This window comes from Pteropus medius, unplaced genomic scaffold (assembly GCF_902729225.1).
Source record: "Pteropus medius unplaced genomic scaffold, Ma_sr-lr_union100, whole genome shotgun sequence".
NCBI lineage: Eukaryota > Metazoa > Chordata > Mammalia > Chiroptera > Pteropodidae > Pteropus > Pteropus medius.
The window spans coordinates 25787481-25807125 of NW_024349801.1; the positions used below are offsets into that span (position 1 = coordinate 25787481).

Consider the following 19645-nt stretch of genomic DNA (forward strand, 5'->3'; position numbering starts at 1 on the left):
AAAGTGATCCTGAGACCCAAAAGTTTGAGAATGGCTTATATATCCGATCCTATCAGCAAACGTCGATTAAGCACCTTTGTCTTTTCAGGCAGAGTTCTAGTCCCTTGAAATATGTGACAGAACCTTCCCTCAAAAGATCTCACAGTTCAGATAGGGAGAGGTTGGTAAAAGGGTACAAACTTTCAGTTATAAGATGAATAAGGTCTGAGGATCTAATGTTAAACATGGCGACTATAGTTGATAACACTTTTGTATAATTGAAATTTGCTAAGAGAGTAAAACTTAAATGTTCTCACACACACAAAGATAAATATGTGAAGTGATGGATGTGTTAATTAACTAGATGGAGGAATCCTTTCACAATGTATATATATATATGTACATTTTAAATATCTTAAAATTTTATGTCAATTATTCCTCAGTAAAGCTGAAATTTTAAAAAATGTAGTTCAGTAGAGAAGACAGGCTCTTCAAAGAATAAATATAGTTGAAGGTAGGACATGCGAAGATATTACATATCATGGGAATCCAGAGAGAAGGATATCTAACCAATCATGATTATGGTGCTGGTGGTAGGAGGGATGGGTGAGAAGCTGGAGCTGTATTTGTTAAGACTTCCTAGAAGAGGTGACCACTGAACCACTGACTTTAAAGATAAGGTTGCATTAGCTAAGAGAAGGACTGTGGTAGGAGACATTCTTGAGGAAGCAGCAGGAGCAAAAGCATGGAAGTAAAGAAGACTGCACTGTGTGCAAGCACACTCAAGTAGGTCTACATTGTTGTGTGTAGGGTGGGCCACAGGGTGGAGTGGAGGTGAGGCTAGAGAGATGTCAGGGGACAGAGCTTAGCCATTTTAGGCCTGGTAGGAGTTTTGACTCCAACCTTAGAAAGAAAGGAAAGCAGATGTTTGGTTTTATTTCTTCTTTCTGTACATGAAGAATTTGATCGATTAAAATAATATTAGTTAATTGTTGAGAATCAGATTTACTTCTAAACATTTCACATATATCAATGCTTTACATACATCCTTGGCTTACATATAAGAAAATGAAAGCTCAAAGAGGTTAAGGATACATAGCTGTCTAGAGGATGAAATGATATTCAATTCCAGCAGCCTTGCTCCAGGCTCAGCACTCTTCCCTGGGATGCTGTAGTGCTTCTCGGTACAGAAGAAAAGAAAAAAGGGTAAAGGTCCGAGAGGTGAAGAACTAGTTACAATGTGGTTTTCAAAAATGAAAACTAGCTCTGTGAATGTGCTAAAAACTGAATTTTGCATTCTGAAGTAGAGATTTCTAGTCAATAACGTAAGATCCTATGTTGAGATACATAGAGCTTTTATAGATATAATTCATAATAAAAGTAAGTCTCTGAGTTATAGTCTAACAATAAAGCTCTTCCTTTAACATTTGTTGATAGACAGTTAGCAAATGGGCTCTTAATAGGCTTCTGTGGAAATAACCCCTTGGGAGCTTCAAATGCAGGTTAGGAGGCATATGTGTAAATTGGGTCACAGCCCTCTATGTGGTTATATGTGGAAATTCAGTGATTTCTGCAGTGAATTTGTATAAAATAAGCTCGTTCCATATCATGATTTAACTATGTCTTTCTGTTTATATTTCTGCCACTGACCTTTTAGTGTATTCTCTGCTTTGTATTGCACATATACTGATTTATGTTTTTGCTGTAAAATCAAGTACTTAATGTCTTTTCATGTCTTCTTGTAAATATTGGTTTTTCTTAAGCTCTGTGATACCTTGAAAAAATAGTTGGAAAAATAAGACTTATTACAACTTATTAAAAATAGTTGTGTTTACAACTTATTAAAAATAGTTGTGTTAACAACTTATTAAAAATAAGTTGTATTACTCCTAATTGGTTTTTCATGTTTGCAAGTTTATGGTCTTTTGCATGAAAACATTTTCCTTTATTTTTTTTTTGTGAAACAATTTAACCATAGCTTTTAAAACACAGTAATAAGCCTAATAGGAAAGAGATGTGTGGTAAATATTCACTATTCATTTAGTTATAATGGGCAGTAATGATGATGTGTTTTCTTGTTAAAGCTAATGAATGTAAAAAGTATTTTCATTTTTTGAAAGGCTTAATTGAGAACTGCTAGAGCTAAGCAGGATAGACAGGACAGAAAGAATGACAGGCAACAAAATAAATAGTGGAAAGAGGAACAAATCTTTAAATCCTCACTCAGCAGTAAATGACAAAACATGTTATCAAATCTGTATCATTTTTTTTTTTAGGCATTTAAATCTAACTCTGACAGTTTCTTACAATGAGCGCATTTGTTTTGAAGAAATTTTGCTTTCCAGAACTTTGAAATAATTTGAGTGATAGACTCTTGACTACTATATATGCTACCAATATAAAAGTTTCAGCATCATTATTCATAATAGCCAGAAAGTGGAAACAACCCAAATGTTCATCAACTGAGAATAGGTAAATAAAATGTGGTGTATCCATACAATGGAATATTATTTAGCAATAAAAAGAAATATTTATTGCAACATGGATCAGCCTTGAAAATATTCCGTTAAATGAAATTAGTCACAAAAGATTACATATTGTATGACTTCACCTGTATGAAATGTTCAGTATAGGCAAATCCGTGGAGAAAGAAAGTAGGTTAATGGTTGTCTAGAGCTGAGGGAGAAGCAAATTGGGAGTGACTTATAATGGGTGTGAGACTTTTGTGGGGGGACGATGAACATGTTCTAAATTTTTTTGTAGCAAAGGCTACATAATCCTGTGTATATACTAAAATCCACTGAATCATATACTTTAAATAAGTGTATTATATAGTTTGCGAATTAAATCCAACTAAAGCTGTTTGATCTTTCTATTCATCTATCTACATCTCAGCAGCAAGAGTGATAACTTGAATACTGAAAAGTTTAAAAATGCATATTATGAGAGGAGGTAAAAGGCCAAAGACTATATTGTACAAAGTGTGTAATCAAAACTATTTCATAAAACTGCTTCATGATTTGAATAGAAAGATTTTTTTTTCCCACTGGAAGGCAAAAATTTCCTATATCTTGTGGTCATTTTGTTAATATTTAATTTTTCTTTTCTCTCTTCCTGGAGAAACTTTGGATTCTGACAGAGCTCATTATTCTACATTGACCTGACAAGGCCTTGGAGATTTGCACTGTTGGCCCAATGAGTCAGATGCACACCCAAGCTGGCTACGTTCCCAAGGCTATACTTAGGTTAGAGTAAATGGCTTGAGGACAATGCATCCAGCACATGGGCACAAAGAGGTTTTTCTTTCTGATTGCCCATTGTGTCTTCCTCTTCTAGCCATGTCTTTCTTTCTTTGGACAACAGAAGGAAAATCTCCCAGCTATAACTGCTGGAATTCCCTTCTTTCCCTTTCCCAATATTCCAGGATATGAGTGTAGGCAAAGCTTTTCTTTCAAAAATGCTATCTCCTTTTATCCATTTGCTTTTTTTATTCGTTTTAGGTCTCTAGGCCTTGAACCAAAAGGTTGTGACTGGTGAGCTTTTCTAATTTGTTCACTCTTTCAGACACACACAGTGGACAGCTGGGAGCATCATCAGTTTCTTTGTCCCATTGCTTGTCTAAGTGAATCCTAAGTGAGTCAGTGAGACCTTCAGTCCAGCTCTAACCATCTCTTTGGTTGGTGGGATAGGTAGGCTGTGGGATGGAAAACCTTTTGAATTCTTACAGTGTACCTATGAACTCTTTTGTTCTGCAGAGTGAAATAAAAGTCTGCTTGGGGAGTTCCTGAAAAGACTGTCATCCTCAAACAAAAAGTATATTTCATCCAATCTAGGTTAATTTCATCCTTTTCTTTTCCTGTTAAACAGTAGTCTGTTTATGAGATCTTTATTTCCTTACCCTGATCTCTCCATGGCTTTTTTAATTTAGCTTTTGTTTCCACTGATTTGCCAGATCTGTTTACCAGGAGTAACATTCTCATAGGTGAGGACCTCCCTCATGCCCAAACCTTCAGTCCTCATTCTACTAGATCTGAATGTAACACTACTGACCACTCCCTTCTTCTCAGAAGATTCTCTCCCTTGGACTGGAAGTCAACTGATGCTTATTGGATTCAAATACATTTTCTCATGCTGAAGCATTCCGGCTTACTTCTTACCTTTCAGCCAATCCATCTTTGTCTCTTGCAGTGAACTATGTATTTCTCTCATCCCCTAATTGGAATGTTATCTCAAGGCTCTACATGACCAACTATATCTGGTTTATAATTAGACCTTGTGGTCTACAATAGTGGTGTCTCCAAGAGGTTAAAGTAATTGCAAATAATGGATAATGGTGCCAGGTGGACTGCTCCTGCCATTGTGTGATGTGGCAGTCACCATAAAAATCAGTTAAGGCTTTTTAACAAGTCAATAGGGCAAAACTTTTCAGCCCTGCAATACCTTAAGCTGGGGTTCTCTAGTCTTTAGAGAACTCAGAATCATTAAGGGTAATGGTTCAAAATAGATTTCTGGACCACTGCCAAACTTGTGATTTAGAATCACTTTAAGAGGAGCCCAAGAATCTGCATTAATAAAAACCCAAGTGATTCTGATGCAGTCGGTCCAGCTGTCATTCTTGGAGGAAGCAATGCCACAATCCCCTTTCCTTTAGTTATATGCTACATTCCTAGAGAATAAGGAAGACCTAGAGAACAAGGAAGAACTAAAAATAATTCGCACAATGTGGTATAAGTTGCCTAGGACCTGCAATATATCTATTTCTGGAATAATCACAGTACTCACCACCTTATATTTGTTCATCCTCACCCTGAGAACAAATACATTCATTGCCATTCTTTATAGTGAAGATCTAAAAGAAGTAGGCATGCCAGTTCTCACTATCAGTCTATTTCTAACTCCACAGGAGTTTCAGAATCATCTGTAAGAGGCCTGGAATCCAAAGGCACCCAAGGGACTTGGCAACAAGAAATATATAGTAAGTAGGTTAGTTAATGAGGTTATGGTGTTAGTGTTGTTTCACGTTTTTTAAGATACTCCACTATGCCTACATTTTCGGGAAACATATCCTCTGATATTTTGAATGATTTGGTTTGATTTCTTACACTGCCTGCTATCCATAAGCTTTCTCTGTGCCCTCCTTCCTGGGGGAAAGCCCCACAGAGTTATGTGAATAGCTGCCCAGCCATAAAGCTGGCTTCTCCAGCCTGGCATCACAAGGCCTGAAGGACTAGTTTATTTATAGCTGCAGGAGCTAATTCTCTTATCTAGGTCTTTTAGCCTAACAAGTAGGAAAAAATCTAGAAAAACTAAGATTCTTTTCAAACAGCAACTTCTTCAGGAGGTAGAACTGTAAGCTCGGAAGACAAGCTGCCCGTGGCTCATATCTGCCTTAAGAGATATCGCCTCATAAGGTGTCTCATTGACATGGACGCCATTTTCTTTTGTTACAAGAGACCTTGGGTGCAATGTGAGGTCACTAAGACTAATAATGTAGGAGTGATTTGTAGTTCAGAGGAACAACTTGTCAACAGCTTGTAATTTTAAATGTTGTCCTAGAAGGAAGTATATTGTATATACAGGGTAGATGCTTCATTATTAGTGACTTTAATGCACCTATGAGCACTTTGATGTACCCTAATTATTTCTGGTACTGTAGATTCCCTTTACTGTTATGTAATGGTGTGGATGTTTGGGATGCAAAATTGTGATTAAGGAGGCCTCAGATGGAGTCAGGGTAGCTGGATTTATGCTCTCGAGTAAAATTTAAACACTTTGTCCTCCACATTTTATTTTTTATTTTATTTATTTATTTACGTACTTACTTATTTTTTTTAATGCCTACAGCACCTGATATTCCTAGGTGGTCTCCCATCCAAGTACTAAGCAGGCCCGGCCCTGCTTAGCTTCCGAGATCAGACGAGATCGGGCATGTTCAGAGTGGCATGGCTGTAGACTTGTCTTCCATCTTTTAAAATGAAAGATGTTTGGATATGCTCTACTGTGTTCCTACTGTAACTAGACTTAGAGTTTGGGGGTGGTGGAGGTTCCAGAATGTTATTTAGTCTAAATTGAATCACCAAGAGGCAAAGCCAGCAACAATCGCTTAATCAGAATAGTTTGGTTAAGTTCACAGAAGTTTATCTTGTTAAATGCTGTAGAACTCTTGGAGACTCTTTATAGAGAATTCAGATCTTGTTTAGATGTGTTTCTAACGTCAGAGATAGTCTTATGGGCTACCTCCATAGCAAGCCTGACACCACCCAGGGCTGGCCTCTCTATGGTAATTGTAAGCAGACAACAAAAGATAATGCTTTTGTATCTTGGATACTGGTAAGCCCTAGCAACAAACAATCTCCATCTCTCTTAAGGAAGTCAGGATATCAAGTCAATTTTATGGAAAGGAGAATATAATGATGATATGAGTCAAAACAAGGGCCAAGAATCCTAAATTTGCTTTTTCCTCTCATTCTCTAGAACTGAGAACTGCAATTTCCCATATTTTCTCTATATTTTCTCTTAACAGTGTCTTTTTTTTTTTTTCATAATCATGTGTTGGGAATTCATGTGTGTCAGAGGAATTGCTTTGGCCTCCCAAAAAGTCATGGTAGAAGGTCTTCATTTGGTACTTAAAATGTAGTCCATGGATCAGCAAGACCAGCATCATCTGGGAGGTTGTTATCCTTTATAATCTCAGGCCCCATTCCAGAACTTCTGAATTAGAATTTGTATTTTAATAAGATCCCCAGGTGATTTGTATACATGTTAAAGTTTGAGAAGCCCTGGCATAGGGAATTATAGCTGTTTATTTTACCAGTTGTGAGCACAGTATTTTCCAACTTCTTTGATTATTAAAGTGGCTATGAACTTGCCAGAACTGACTAGTATGGCAACATATTGGTGTGAGAAAGATGTTTATATATGGGGGTGATTGGCTTCCAGCGGATCCATGTAACACCCAGCATAAACAGGTTCTGATGATGTTGCTGTTAATCTGGGAACCCAAAGGCATAATGTCATGTTTTTAATAACTGACTACTGTCCTGCTCTACTTTGATAGATACATAGAAGAGATGGGAAGTAGTTCACTATTCATCTGTAAAACAAGCACCTTTACTATAAATAACAAATAGTTAATTTTAGAAACACAAAAGATAATTTTAAACTAGTTTTGCACGAAGTTTGTAGATTTATTGGGAAAAGGTAATTTTCTAATTATGTCTGATATCTCTAATTATTCTAATACATGATGTTTACGGGATTAAATGAATGTGAAAAATGTAAGGTGTGGAGTAAAGTCTCCTTTAAGTCACAGTTTTAACAGGGTCTCTCTAGGAGGCATCAGAAGTGTCAAATGACCATGGGTGAGGAAATGGTACATTCGCAGTTAGAGTTCGTGGACATCCAACTCTGTGGATAAAGGGAGACCCAAGGCTCTGAAAGAAACCACCTTCTAGATTGCTAGTGTCTCCTTCTGTAGAGTATGCTTTCTGTTCAGTGAAGAGTCAAGTGACCAGAGAGAGTCATATAGGCTTTGAAGCTTGGACTTTTTGTTTTGTTTGTTGTTTTTGTTACTCTAAGCTTTTGGGAGTATGGCATTTCTTCTCTGGCTGCTTTAGGCATTTGACTCCTGCTGGTGCACACACCACAGGGTCAGGCCAGGTCTGTGCTGCTGCAGGTCCTGTACTTTAAGCAGATGACATTTTACATCAGGATGTAGTACACATGTCATTCAGAGGCTGCTCTGCAAGGATTCACAAGGACTCACTGAGTATGCCATGATTACATGCAAATATTTGAAAAGTCAAATGCCTGTATGAAGCAGTCTGTTAGGCTGCTGTTGGAGAAAAACAAGAACAAGTTGAAATCAGTTGTTTGGGAGGAATATTTTGACATGGTTTCTCTGAAGCTGAGTAAACATCATTTGTCCATGTACTCATCTGGGCACATAGTAGCAGTCCTTCTGCCCACAGAAGGAATTTGCACACATTAAAAAAGTTACTATTGTGAATCTCTGGGACATAGATGGTTCCCAAGTGTGTGTATTTGCTTTCATATTATCTCTGTGTACAGTGTTGAAGCCAGATCATCTCCCTGGGCTACCTTGGTTTCTTCAGAGAGCCTCCTGTAGTGTGCTCTGGCAACACCTTCTACTTATTCCAAGGTTAGTACAGGCGTCGGCCGGTGGTTGTTCCACTTCTTGTCTGCCTGACCTCTATGCTTTCATAGGCATGTCATTCTAGGGATTCAAATCTGACCCAGAGTAAGTCTTCTAGTCCAGACCGTTTGCCCAGTCTCCTCCCCTGAGCATGATGGCAGAGGAAATTGACACCTTAGAATTTTTCACTAAGCCTGCAGTTCCTATCAGGCGAGGGCAGCTATTATTCCTTTTCTCCCCTTAGCTTTACTATATTCTCTCGTTCATTGACCCTGACAAAGTAGATTTTACTATTAAAAGTATCAGTTTGTTTATTTCAGAGAACAAAATTGTTTTATTGGACTTATTCTCACGCTAGCTTTTATGGAGAGAAAATGTACTGTGTCCTATAAACTGAAATGATAGCATTATAATTTTGTATCAGTACACGATTTGATTAACTATTAATAATAACTCTATGATTAAACCCTCCTGACATCCATTCTATACCTTTTGACTGTTGATTCACTACCATGCTTTTCGTACTTTCTAAAGCGGACCACAAACTTTGTTGTCTGAAACATCACAAGCGTGAGATTAGTGAGGGTTGTTCAGTATCACTCCTCCTTCTTATGCCTCTTTCCTTGCTTCTGGCATTTCCCAGTGAACACTGGACCCTGTGTGGCAGCCAGAATACACAACGGCAACTGTCTGTACATAAACTTTAAGAATACATTTATTATGAAATGGGTTGAGCAAGGACTGCCCCCTTGAAGATTCCCTTCTACAAAATTTATTTCAAAGAAACATAGTACTGGATTGATCCTTCAGTAATATACTGGGGAATTTGCTTCAATATTTTTAAAGCGTACATACAAGAAAAGTGCCACATGTGTGATCAGATAGAACAACTTGAGTTGGAACGAAGGACGTAATGTACTCTCACATTTCTGGATGGCATATAAGTCAGCCTTTCTGCAGTCTGTTTTGGTTTGAGGTGGGCTATCAAGGCCAGGCCATACCCAGCCAGGGCTGCCTTTGAGTGCAGCATACAGTTGGAAGGGCTAGGGAAGAAGAGGGAGAAGCTATGGGGCAGTTCCATTATTACTGCATTTCCAGTCAGCCATGCCAAGAATAACAAGGTGGCTGAACTCTGGGAAAGCTCCAGACTTGGCTGCAGAGGGTCGTTTGGAGAGCAGCCAAAGAATTTAATGAAGGTCAGAAAATTTTGTCTAGAGAGAAGATGAGGCACAGTGAATCAAAGCCTGGTTCAGCAACATCTGACAGAGGCTTCTTCTTGAGTGTGAAACTCAGTGGTATTTTTTTTTTTTCTTCTTCTTCTTCTTCTTCTTCTTCTTTTTTTTTTTTTTTTTTTTGTCGTAGAGTGTTTTATAGGAAGTGGAAAGCTGTTCAAGTCATTAAAAAAATTATGTCTAGTTATTCTAGCTGATCCAAGACAATTTATCATACAACTCTTAGGGATTTTGCTGATAGAGAACTAAGTTTAACATGGATGAGAGTTAGCTATTCTCCCACAACTCTGTTAACAGAATACAGTGAAAGCCTTAGATCAAATTCGGCCACTCACAACATTTGTTAAGCATTTATTATAAGCAAACACAAAACTGTTCATTTAACTTGTAAGCATGGTGAAGTTCTAACTCTTTAATATTTAGGGTGTTTTGACTCATAACAGATACAATAACATTCCTTTAAATGGGCATGAAACAACCAGAAATCCCTAGACCCAATTTCTGGTCATAGGACTATTGAGAGTTCAAGCTTTGGGAACCACCTGTAAGGGGTAAAGTATAAAACTTGCTGGATTCTTATACCTAGTTCACTAAATAATGGAGAATTTCTGAACATTTTAGTCAACTTATTAATGTATCAGGAATCATTCTTTTTTTTTTTTTTTCCCAATGGTTATTTTTAAAGCCATGCTGAACAGTTTGGGGCTTGTTGTACATACAGAATCTTAGGCCTTTCTCTTAGAGATTCTGATTCAGTAGGTGTGAGGTGGGCTCCCAGAATCTGTTTACAGGTATTCCAGACGAGTGTTATAATTTTGGGAAACACTGCTACTAGATTATTATGTACATTTTGTTAGATAGGACTCTGCGTTGGCTGCCTCCCTATGGGTCCAGTGAGTGATTCACAGTGTATCACTTAATCATGGTAATGTTAATATATGGATATAATGATTGCATTGATGCTTTCTAAAGAGGCTATTTCAATGTGTCTCTCAATGAATTTTCCTAGAACTGTGTATCAGCCCAATTGAAAGTTGTTAGATGAACTTGGTCTGATTAAAGAGAAGAAAGATAGCTTCTCTGAGCTCCTTGCCCCTTTATCTTCCAAAATGTCTTTCAGAATATTGATGTAAATATGTCAGCAATTCAGAGTGAATATTGGCTATGAAATGAAACAGGAATTATAGAGTCTGAATTTATATTATAGACATAAACTTTTAAATATAGTTTTAATGTAGCCTAATGTAATTTGTACTATGGTCAAAAGAAAATGTTAAATAAAGTGGAAAATAAAACTCTTAGATTTCTATACACCGATGGTAGATAACTTGTGCATGGTAGGAGCTTAATAAACACTGGAGGCTTTCCAACACTCTGGTAAGTGGAATTTTGTGGTTCATGCAATGTTTATGTCCTAGGACTAGCTGGCTGTAGGTTTTATCAGAAGAGGATTTATTATAAGGATATAAGTGTTGGCAGACCCAAGAACAAGAGAACAGCTGGACTTCATGGAGAGACTAAAACTAGGAAACAAATATATGTACATATATACCAGCACAGACTCAGGGGTGTTCATGCTCCTTCTCCTTCTGCTTTTGATCGTACGTCTGCTTTTTTTTATCTATATACAGACGAGATTTCTCTGTTCCACTGTCCTCTTGTTAAAAAATGACTACCCTATAGTACCCAAGTTTCCATGTTTACAGTACCAGCATTATGGAGACACTACCTTAACTGTTCTCACATGTTCAATTCCAAACTTTCAGGAGAGGAAATCTGATTGGCCTGGATTGTGTCAGTGCATATCCCTGGGCTCATGGTGAACACAGGGCTGCCAGAGTCCACATGTCTCTGGAGATATGGAATGGAATGTGGAGATATAGTTTTCGAGAAAAGAGAATCCTTGTAAAATGATGTACTCACCCCAAAATACAACTACTGTGATATATATTGTTGAAGATTTTTGTGATTTTTTTTTTTCCATTGGGGCTGGATTGTATTGCTCCATTAAGACCTTAGTGTGGCTGCAGTGTTTTATCAGCAAGGTGTTGCTTTTCTTCTGTGCCTCTTCATGTCCTACCAGATTTAGTAATTCCTGCCCTTCTTCACTTGACTACCCCATATTTATGTTCAAGTTTTAGATTAAATGACCTTTTTCAGGACCAAGAACTCATCAGTCAGTTTCCCTTGCTTCTGTATGTCCCTACTTTCTCCTGTTCCTGAAGATATCAATACTTTTTTTGAGGCAGGCCTGAAATGAGGAAGGGAAGAGAGTTTAGAAAATCTGTATATCCTTTAAAATGAGCCTGAGGCTCCGTTTCTCCTACCTTTTCTTTACAAATTTCTGTGCTAATTCTTATAAGTAATAAATGCGAGCACAACATGGCCTAGAACAAATACACAATTACTATAATACAAAGCACAATAGAAGTTCCAGAAGAACATTATAGGGAGAGGCAACATTAGGATGTGGGGTCAGCAAAACACTTTATGAGGGAGATTTCACTTCAGACAGGTTTTCAAATATAGGTCGAATTTCTGGAGGTCAAGACAAGGGGAGAGAAAGGATTCTAGGCACAGAAGTCAGAATAAATAGGAGCATGGTGTAGCGAAATTCAAGGTATGCTAAACACATTTCACTAGGACAGAGGGCAAAGGCACATTAGGAGATTAATCTAGAGAGGGTCACATAGCTCATATCCTCTGATGGGCAGAATGAGGAAATTACACTTAATTCCATCGGCAAAGGGGAGTCATTGGATTTTGGGCAGACGAATTATATCTTTAGAATGTAAGCTCCATGGGGTCAAAAAGATTCTCCGAATCTTTAAAGACTAGCATAGCATCTGATATAGAGAATGTGTGCTTAGCAAATATTTATGACTCCATGAATGATCAGAACTATATTTTAGCAACATTAACCTATGAGTACCTTATAGAATGAGTTACAGGGGAAGACTGAGTTGCGAGACTAATTTGGTGGTGAATACAGTAGTTTGGATGAGAATGAATGAAGACCATTCAGCTAGAACAGAAAGGATGGAGGCTGACTTGTAAGACACTGTGAAGGTAGAATCTGAAAGATCAGATAGACACACAAGAAGAAAGAGACCTTTTCAGTCAAGGGACTGGATTGCCAAAAGAGATTGAGGACAAAAAACAAAACAAAACAAAAAATACCCCTACGTTTTATGAGAGTAAACTTAAATATTTAGTTCCCTTTGCTTTTTAAATTAATATTTGGGAACACTAAACCTAAGTCAATCAGAAATGATTTTTAAAAATATATACAGTAGTCCCCCCTCTATGTGTGGGGGATAATTTGAAGACCCCCCTCCCGGTAGATGCCTGAAACTGTAGATAGTACTGAACTCTATATGTCCTATATTTTTTCCTATACATACATACGTACATACATACATATGATAAAGTTTAATTTATAAATTAGGGCACAGTAAGAGATAACCATAACTAATAAAATAGAACAATTATAATAATATGCTGTAATAAAAATTATGTAAATGTGATCTCTTACAAAATATCTTGTTGTATTTGTATGTACAGTGTGGATATGCCAGACAAATGGATAATTCATGTCCCAGGTGGACAGAGCAGGACGGTGTGAGATTTCATCACGCTGCTCAGAAGGGCATGTAATTTAAAACATGAATTGTTTATTTCTGAAATTTTTCATTCAATATTTTGGACTCGGTTGACCGTAGGTAACTGAAACCACATATAAGGGAAGACTACTGTACTTCAATCTCTTCTATCCTTGTGTCACCATGTAATGAGGCTCTCTGTTGATGTTCCATGTAGGATGCCTAAATCCTAAAGTTCTTTCATATGTAGGTACCCTTTGTATTTTCCCCTTTCTTGACTGAAGGAGAACAGGAAGATAGGAGAATAGAGGTTCAGGTACACAGGGTTCAAAAGAAAAACAAAACAAGAACTGTCAGTTAAAAAAAAAACTTCCTGTGGGCAAAAGAAAATTAAGAGTTAGAACTGGCCAAGGGTTTTTTTTTCCTCAAAAAAAGAAAAGTTTGCAGAAAAAATGAGTACTTAATGAAACAACCATCATGTTTTTAAGGGTGTAGGTTGTATACCTCCTAAGAATAACCTTATGGAACTTAGTGGCGTAAAGCTGTCACTGATTCCCATTTTCCCCATATAAAACCTTGTTCACATTAATGTCCTGTGATTTATCTTCTTCCAAAGTCTCTTGTGTTTAGAAAAGAGGAGCCAAATTAACAAAGTAGAGGAGCCAAATTAACAAAGTATTCCTTGTGAATTGTATTGTGGGCTCTCTGCTAGATAGTGGTGATGAGGTATCTTATAAGTTGTTTGTGTTTCTTGTGTTTGAGGAATTTATAATTCTGGTTGAGGAAACAGGTCATATACGTATGGAGTAAATAATATTACAAAGCATATGCCAAGCTGGTTGAGGAAAGAGGATTTTATATATATAATTTATTTCATATATGTATATATGTACATATACATATATGAAGTAAATAATATTACAAAGCATATGCCAAGTGTCAAATAAGCCTTATTTCATAGTGTTTGTTTCATAATAGGATCAAAACCACCAGTCAAGTACACTGCACCACTTAAGTGGATTTAATTTATTTTCTTTTCCTTAAAGAAAACACTTTAGAACTTCCTAAAGATCTCATTGAGAGAGAAATTCATGTTTGACAAATTAAATATAATACAATTGTTAATAGCTTACAGTTGATATAAATTGATCTCAAATGCTTGGTACTTGAATAATCAAACAGGTTCTTTGATTTATGTTGTAACTCCATTGCTAAGTGTTTCCATAGTTACAGTGCTCTTTGTGCAAGGTCCCCAGGCTGGTTATAATAGTCTCAAATTGCCCATTTTCTCAGATTGCATATTTGCAGTCTTTAGCAATGGAAAGAATTTAGTAGTCATGGTAAGGATTCATAGTGATCTTTTTTTCTTTTCTTTTTTTTTTTTTTAAATCAAAGCAGAGAAGTTAGGGTAATTAAAATATAGCACTTTTTTTTTTTAAATTATTACAATAAGATAATTTAAACACATCTTTAGGAGGAAATTGCAGTTATTCATCTTTCTGGTAATTCAGAGAAGGCTTCCACATTTTGTCTTTGATTAAAGAAAGTATCTGGAGTTGGCTGTTGGGTCGAAATGCATATGTATTTCAGTATATGCTGAAAATATAATTACACATCAAAATATAAAATCTAGCTATTATACACATAATTAAAGTTGGTAACAAAACAGTACTCACTAGGTCTTTTATTTATATCATCTTGATAATTTTCTAGGTGAGCATCCTGAAATGCTAAGAGATTAGTTAACTTGCTTATGGCCTTGCAGCACGTAAGTGTTATCTAAAATTGTACCCTGATAAAAAAATAAAATTGTACCCTGATGTGACTGACATTCACCAATACCACTGATTTTCAATTTTCTTCTCATCACCATAGTCTGCCTGTGGCCTGAACTCCAGAATAGCTGATTTTGAAATATGAACTGGAGTAGCAGTTACCAAAATCATAAATTTAGTTCAAGTGAAACATGTGATGGAGGCGAGTATGAATGCAAGTATGTGCATGCACACACACATGTGCACATACTGCTGAGGGACAGCGTTGGAGATCTTTGCCATGCTCTTTAAGATAAAGGGAAGAAGGTGGAAGACAGAATTTTACTAGGCCCTTAATACTAATCAGCTACTTTCTCATCTCTCCAGCTTTGTAATATGTACTTCTGATATCTTGACTTATCTGGCTGCATACACCTATGGACATTCTCCAGTGAAATTCTTGCTATTCATTACTTTCCATTTTTTTTCCTTCTGCTTACTATAATTTCTGAAAACCACCCAAATAAAATGCCACCTGTTAGGAAGTGATCATTTTTTTTAAAAGACATGCATACATGACTGTTTATCTCCTGGAATCACTGGTATTGAGAATGGACCCATAGAGAAACATTTCAAAGCATATCTGAGGTTGCAAAGTAGATTAATGCTGTAGAATGGAAAAAGGGAGAGGCAAAAATAAATCTGGGAAGTATGGGTAGTTCCGGAGACCCACAGTCACCACCTTCCTCTCCTTCATTGATAAATTCTATTATATCAGTCAGCCAGCTTTTACTTTCCCTAGAATTCTAACTGAATTTTTAATGTAAATCTATAAAAAATATTAGTATGAAAGTTTATCAGCAATATCAAGTATCCATTTATTTTCTATAGTAAGGAATTTATTGAATAAGCCATTTTGACTGGCTCAGAAGAAAACCACTACTGAGTGGTAGAGCTTTATGGTTAAGGGGGTAGGGCCTTGAAGTCAGACTGAAGAGGATTCAAATCCTACCTCTGACATTACTGGCTGTGTGGCTTTGGGCAACTAGTTAACTTTTCTAAAATTCAGATTTCTCTTTTGTGAAACAAAGGTAATAGTAATTCTTGTCTCCTAGAGTTACTATGATAATAAAAGGAGATCACGCATGTAAAGTATTTACCATGGTGCCTGGCATGCGATGTGGAATGAATAAATGATAGCTGTTAGAGTCATTTTCTCTCTTTCTTAACTCTAGCCCTCAGTACCTCTGTGGACACATAAGATTTGGGGGAAAGGAAAAAGAGAATGATCTAGGAAGGATGGCCTGCAAGTACTGGTACCACTCAGAAGTGCACAAGTAGAATCAAAACTTGAGGAAGAATAATCAGGGCATCATTTCTCTCTTTCAAGTCTCGATGTCTAATCAAAAAATGCTTAAGTGAGAGACTATTATAATTATCCTGGAATGGCCTTAAAATTACTGAGTTTTTACTGCATTTTATGATTCCATTTATATGAAATGTTCAGAATAGGCAAATCTATAGAGACAGAAAGTAGGTTAGAGTTTGCTTAGGGCGGAGGAGGTGGTCGGAGGGAAGTGGAGAACAACTGCTAATAGGTACCGGGTTCTTTTTGGGGGTGATTGATGAAAATGTTCTAGAATTGATACGGTGATGGTTGCACAATTCTTGTAAATACACTAAGAACAACTGAATTGTATACTTTAAGTGGATGAATTATATCATATGTGAATTATGTCTCCATAAAGTTGTTTAAGAAATTGTTGGATTCTTGCCCTATCTTGTCAACTAGAATGTAACTTCCATGAAGAACAGAACCTCAGTCTCTCTTCTGCAAACCCACGGCATCTAGCATAAAAACTAGCACATAGTAGATGTTCACCAAATGTTGAATAATGAACGAGTCCGTAAGTAAGTACTATGTAATGTCCAGGACAGAATCCTCGAAAGGTATGACTCACCTTGCAGGAATCACTTTAGTTACTAGAGCCATTGTGCTTCAATTCTGTTTATTTATTGGGCTTCCAATTTTAATTTTATTTGCACACTCAAAAAAGTTTGAAAATTGCTGTCCTGGAATACCAAGTTTTATTCCTCAATACAAATTACTCCTTGAGTATCTGAAATGGTGATGATGATGAAGATGATAGCTAATATTTATCAAGCAATTTCTATGTCTCGGGCACTATACAAAGCATTTTGAATATATAGTACTCATTTAGTCTTCATAACATTTTGAGATAAGTTCTGTTATTCCTACTTTTCAGACGAGGATACTGGGGAAAAGTAACTTGCACAGGGTCATGAAGGTAGTAAGTGGTAGAGCCAAAGTTCAAAGTGGCTCCAAAACCCACACTTTTTGTTGTTAATAGATTTTATCTTTTAAGAGCAGAAAAACCACATAATATGTGTTTTTTAAGTTTACGGATAAAACAGTGGAAGGTACTGAGAGTTCCCCTATACTGCCTCCCCACTACATAAGTAGCCGACATCCCTCACTAGGGTGGTACATTTGTTACAATTGATGAGATTACACATCGTAATCTCCCAAAGCCCATAGTTTACATTAGGGTTCCCTCTTGGTATTGTACATTCTGTGGGTTTGGACAAATGTGTAATGACATGTATCCACTATTATAGTATCGTACAGAGTAGTTTCACTGCCTTAAAAATCCTCTGTGCTTTGCCTAAAAACCCACACTTTTAACTACTGTGCTAGATTGTCTCTTACTATTTCATTTCATATATTTTCAAAAGAGCCTGCCCTGTTTTTCCCTCTCATTTATAGCATATGTTGACTGCACTACTCTTGTTCTTTTACCTAATATTGTTTTTAATTGGTATATTGTTGAGCTTTCTGTAAATCCTATCTATTTAACTTGTTTTAAAACTGAATCACGATGAAGACTAGCTCTTTTTCTATCCCTACCCCTAACCCTGTATGGCCCTTTATATTATCAAGACCATGAATGATGATTTTGTACAGTGCATGGAAATTCTCTCTATAATAGTGCTCTGTTAGGGCCAATAGTCCCTTCATAATATGTGTTTCAAAAAATATATTATTGCTTTTTAAATTATAGACTCATACTTCTCCCTCATCTTGATCAGTTCCAGCCTTTAAATATCTTCACAGCAGTATTCTATCAATAGACCAGTATTCCCCATTTTAAAAAATTGTGGTAAAACTCTCCATAATATAAAATTTACCATTGTAATTTTAAAAGGTACAATTCAGTGGCATCAAGTGCATTTACAGTGTTGTGCAACTATCACCACTATCTAGTTCCAGAACATTTTCATCACCCCAGAAGAAAATCCTATATCCATTAAGCAGTCATTCCCCATTCTCTCCTACACAAAGCCCTTGGCAACCGCTGCTGTTTTCTTTCTCTATGGATTCACCTATTCTGGATATTTCATATAAGTGGAATCATACAATATGTGGCTTTTGGTGTCTGAAATCTTTAATGTTTTCATAGCTGAATAATATTCCATTGTATGAATATACTATATTTTGTTTATCCATTCATCTGTTAATAGACACTTGGGTTGTTTCCACATTTTGGCCATTAGGAATAGGGTTGCTATGAGCATTCACATGCATGTGTCTGTTTGACCACCTGTTTTTAGTTCTTTTAAGTAAACACCTAGGAGTGAAATTGATGTATCATGTGGTAATTGTATATTTAGCTTATTGAGGGATCTTCAATATCCCTTTTATAATGTTATAGATGTTGTATAATATATACAGACAGATACTATTACTTGTATTACAATTAAACACCTCCCTTTTTCTCATTCCTAGAGCTAATTGGTAAGCAGTCCTTCTCAATTCTACCTTCTATCAACCCTTTCACTTAAACTGTAAGACTCAGTATATCTTACCTATCCAATTGCTAGTTTTGTAACTTGAGCAAATTCTTTAACATCTCTGAGTCTCAGTTTTATTATTGATAAAATGGGAAATAATCTCTATATAGAATTTTTGTAATAATTAATGAGGTAATATATATAAAACTCATAGCTTTGTGCTGGCACAGCACAGCCCAATGAATGGTAGCTATTATTAATAGTCTTCTAAACTTTCTTCCTCAAGTTTGATTTCTTCAAATCCATTAGCCATATTGCTGCCAGAATAATGTTTATAAAGTGTAAATTTTTTCATGTTACTTTATTGAGATATAATTGACAAATACTACCTTATATTCTCTTGTAACTCTCTATGCCTACCAGATAAAGTCAAACTCTTTAGCTTGATTCAAGACCCTCTTATATGGCTTCTTCTGTTCTATGTGGCCCCTTATATTGTCAAGACCAATGTCTGCACACCCACCTTCCACAGGATTGCCATAGTATCACATCATTTGTTTACTCTTCTGTTTTTTAATTTTCTATTTTGGCCTCTAAAGAGTTCTCTTATTTTCTTGAAAACTTAGCCAAGTATTTAAAAGGATGTTTGCTATATTTATTCTAGGTTTCTTTGAATTTTGTTGAGGGAAGTCTTTTCTGTTATCTGCCCCCCACCCCCGCCATTACCAGAAATAGAAAGTCTTTTTTTAATAGTCCTACTCTAATCTCCTATCTTTCCCTTTTGCCTCTCATACAAAACTCCTCTAGGGCTAGAACTGGGTTAAAATCGTTTCTATATTAGTAGGGTCTGAAACATAGTGGTTATATAATATCTGTTTAATAAATCAATGAATATTCTCTGGGCTACAATATTTATTTGGAATACTTGTTCACTTTTAAAAGCTCACAAGAAACTAATGTCTGCAGTTGTTAAATAAGAATCTAATAAATGCCAGCTGCTGAGTGAAGTTCGTGCATATGGGAACATTTCCTGGTGGCCCTATTAGATTTCTAAGGGTAAATCCCTTTGTGATCATATTACAGGCATCACAGGTATCCGGATCCCTCGAT

At 36.4% G+C, this 19645-nt stretch overlaps 1 protein-coding gene and 1 non-coding gene across 5 annotated transcripts in view; one reads left to right on the forward strand and one right to left on the reverse strand.

Annotated features, from left to right (window-relative positions):
• Positions 1-19645, forward strand: part of FRMD5 (FERM domain containing 5) — a 250884-nt gene that overhangs the window by 70146 nt on the left and 161093 nt on the right. The window lies entirely within an intron of this gene.
• On the reverse strand, positions 5815-5933 carry LOC120623147 (5S ribosomal RNA). The gene has a single exon (XR_005658691.1). It is a non-coding gene; the product is annotated as a 5S ribosomal RNA (ribosomal RNA).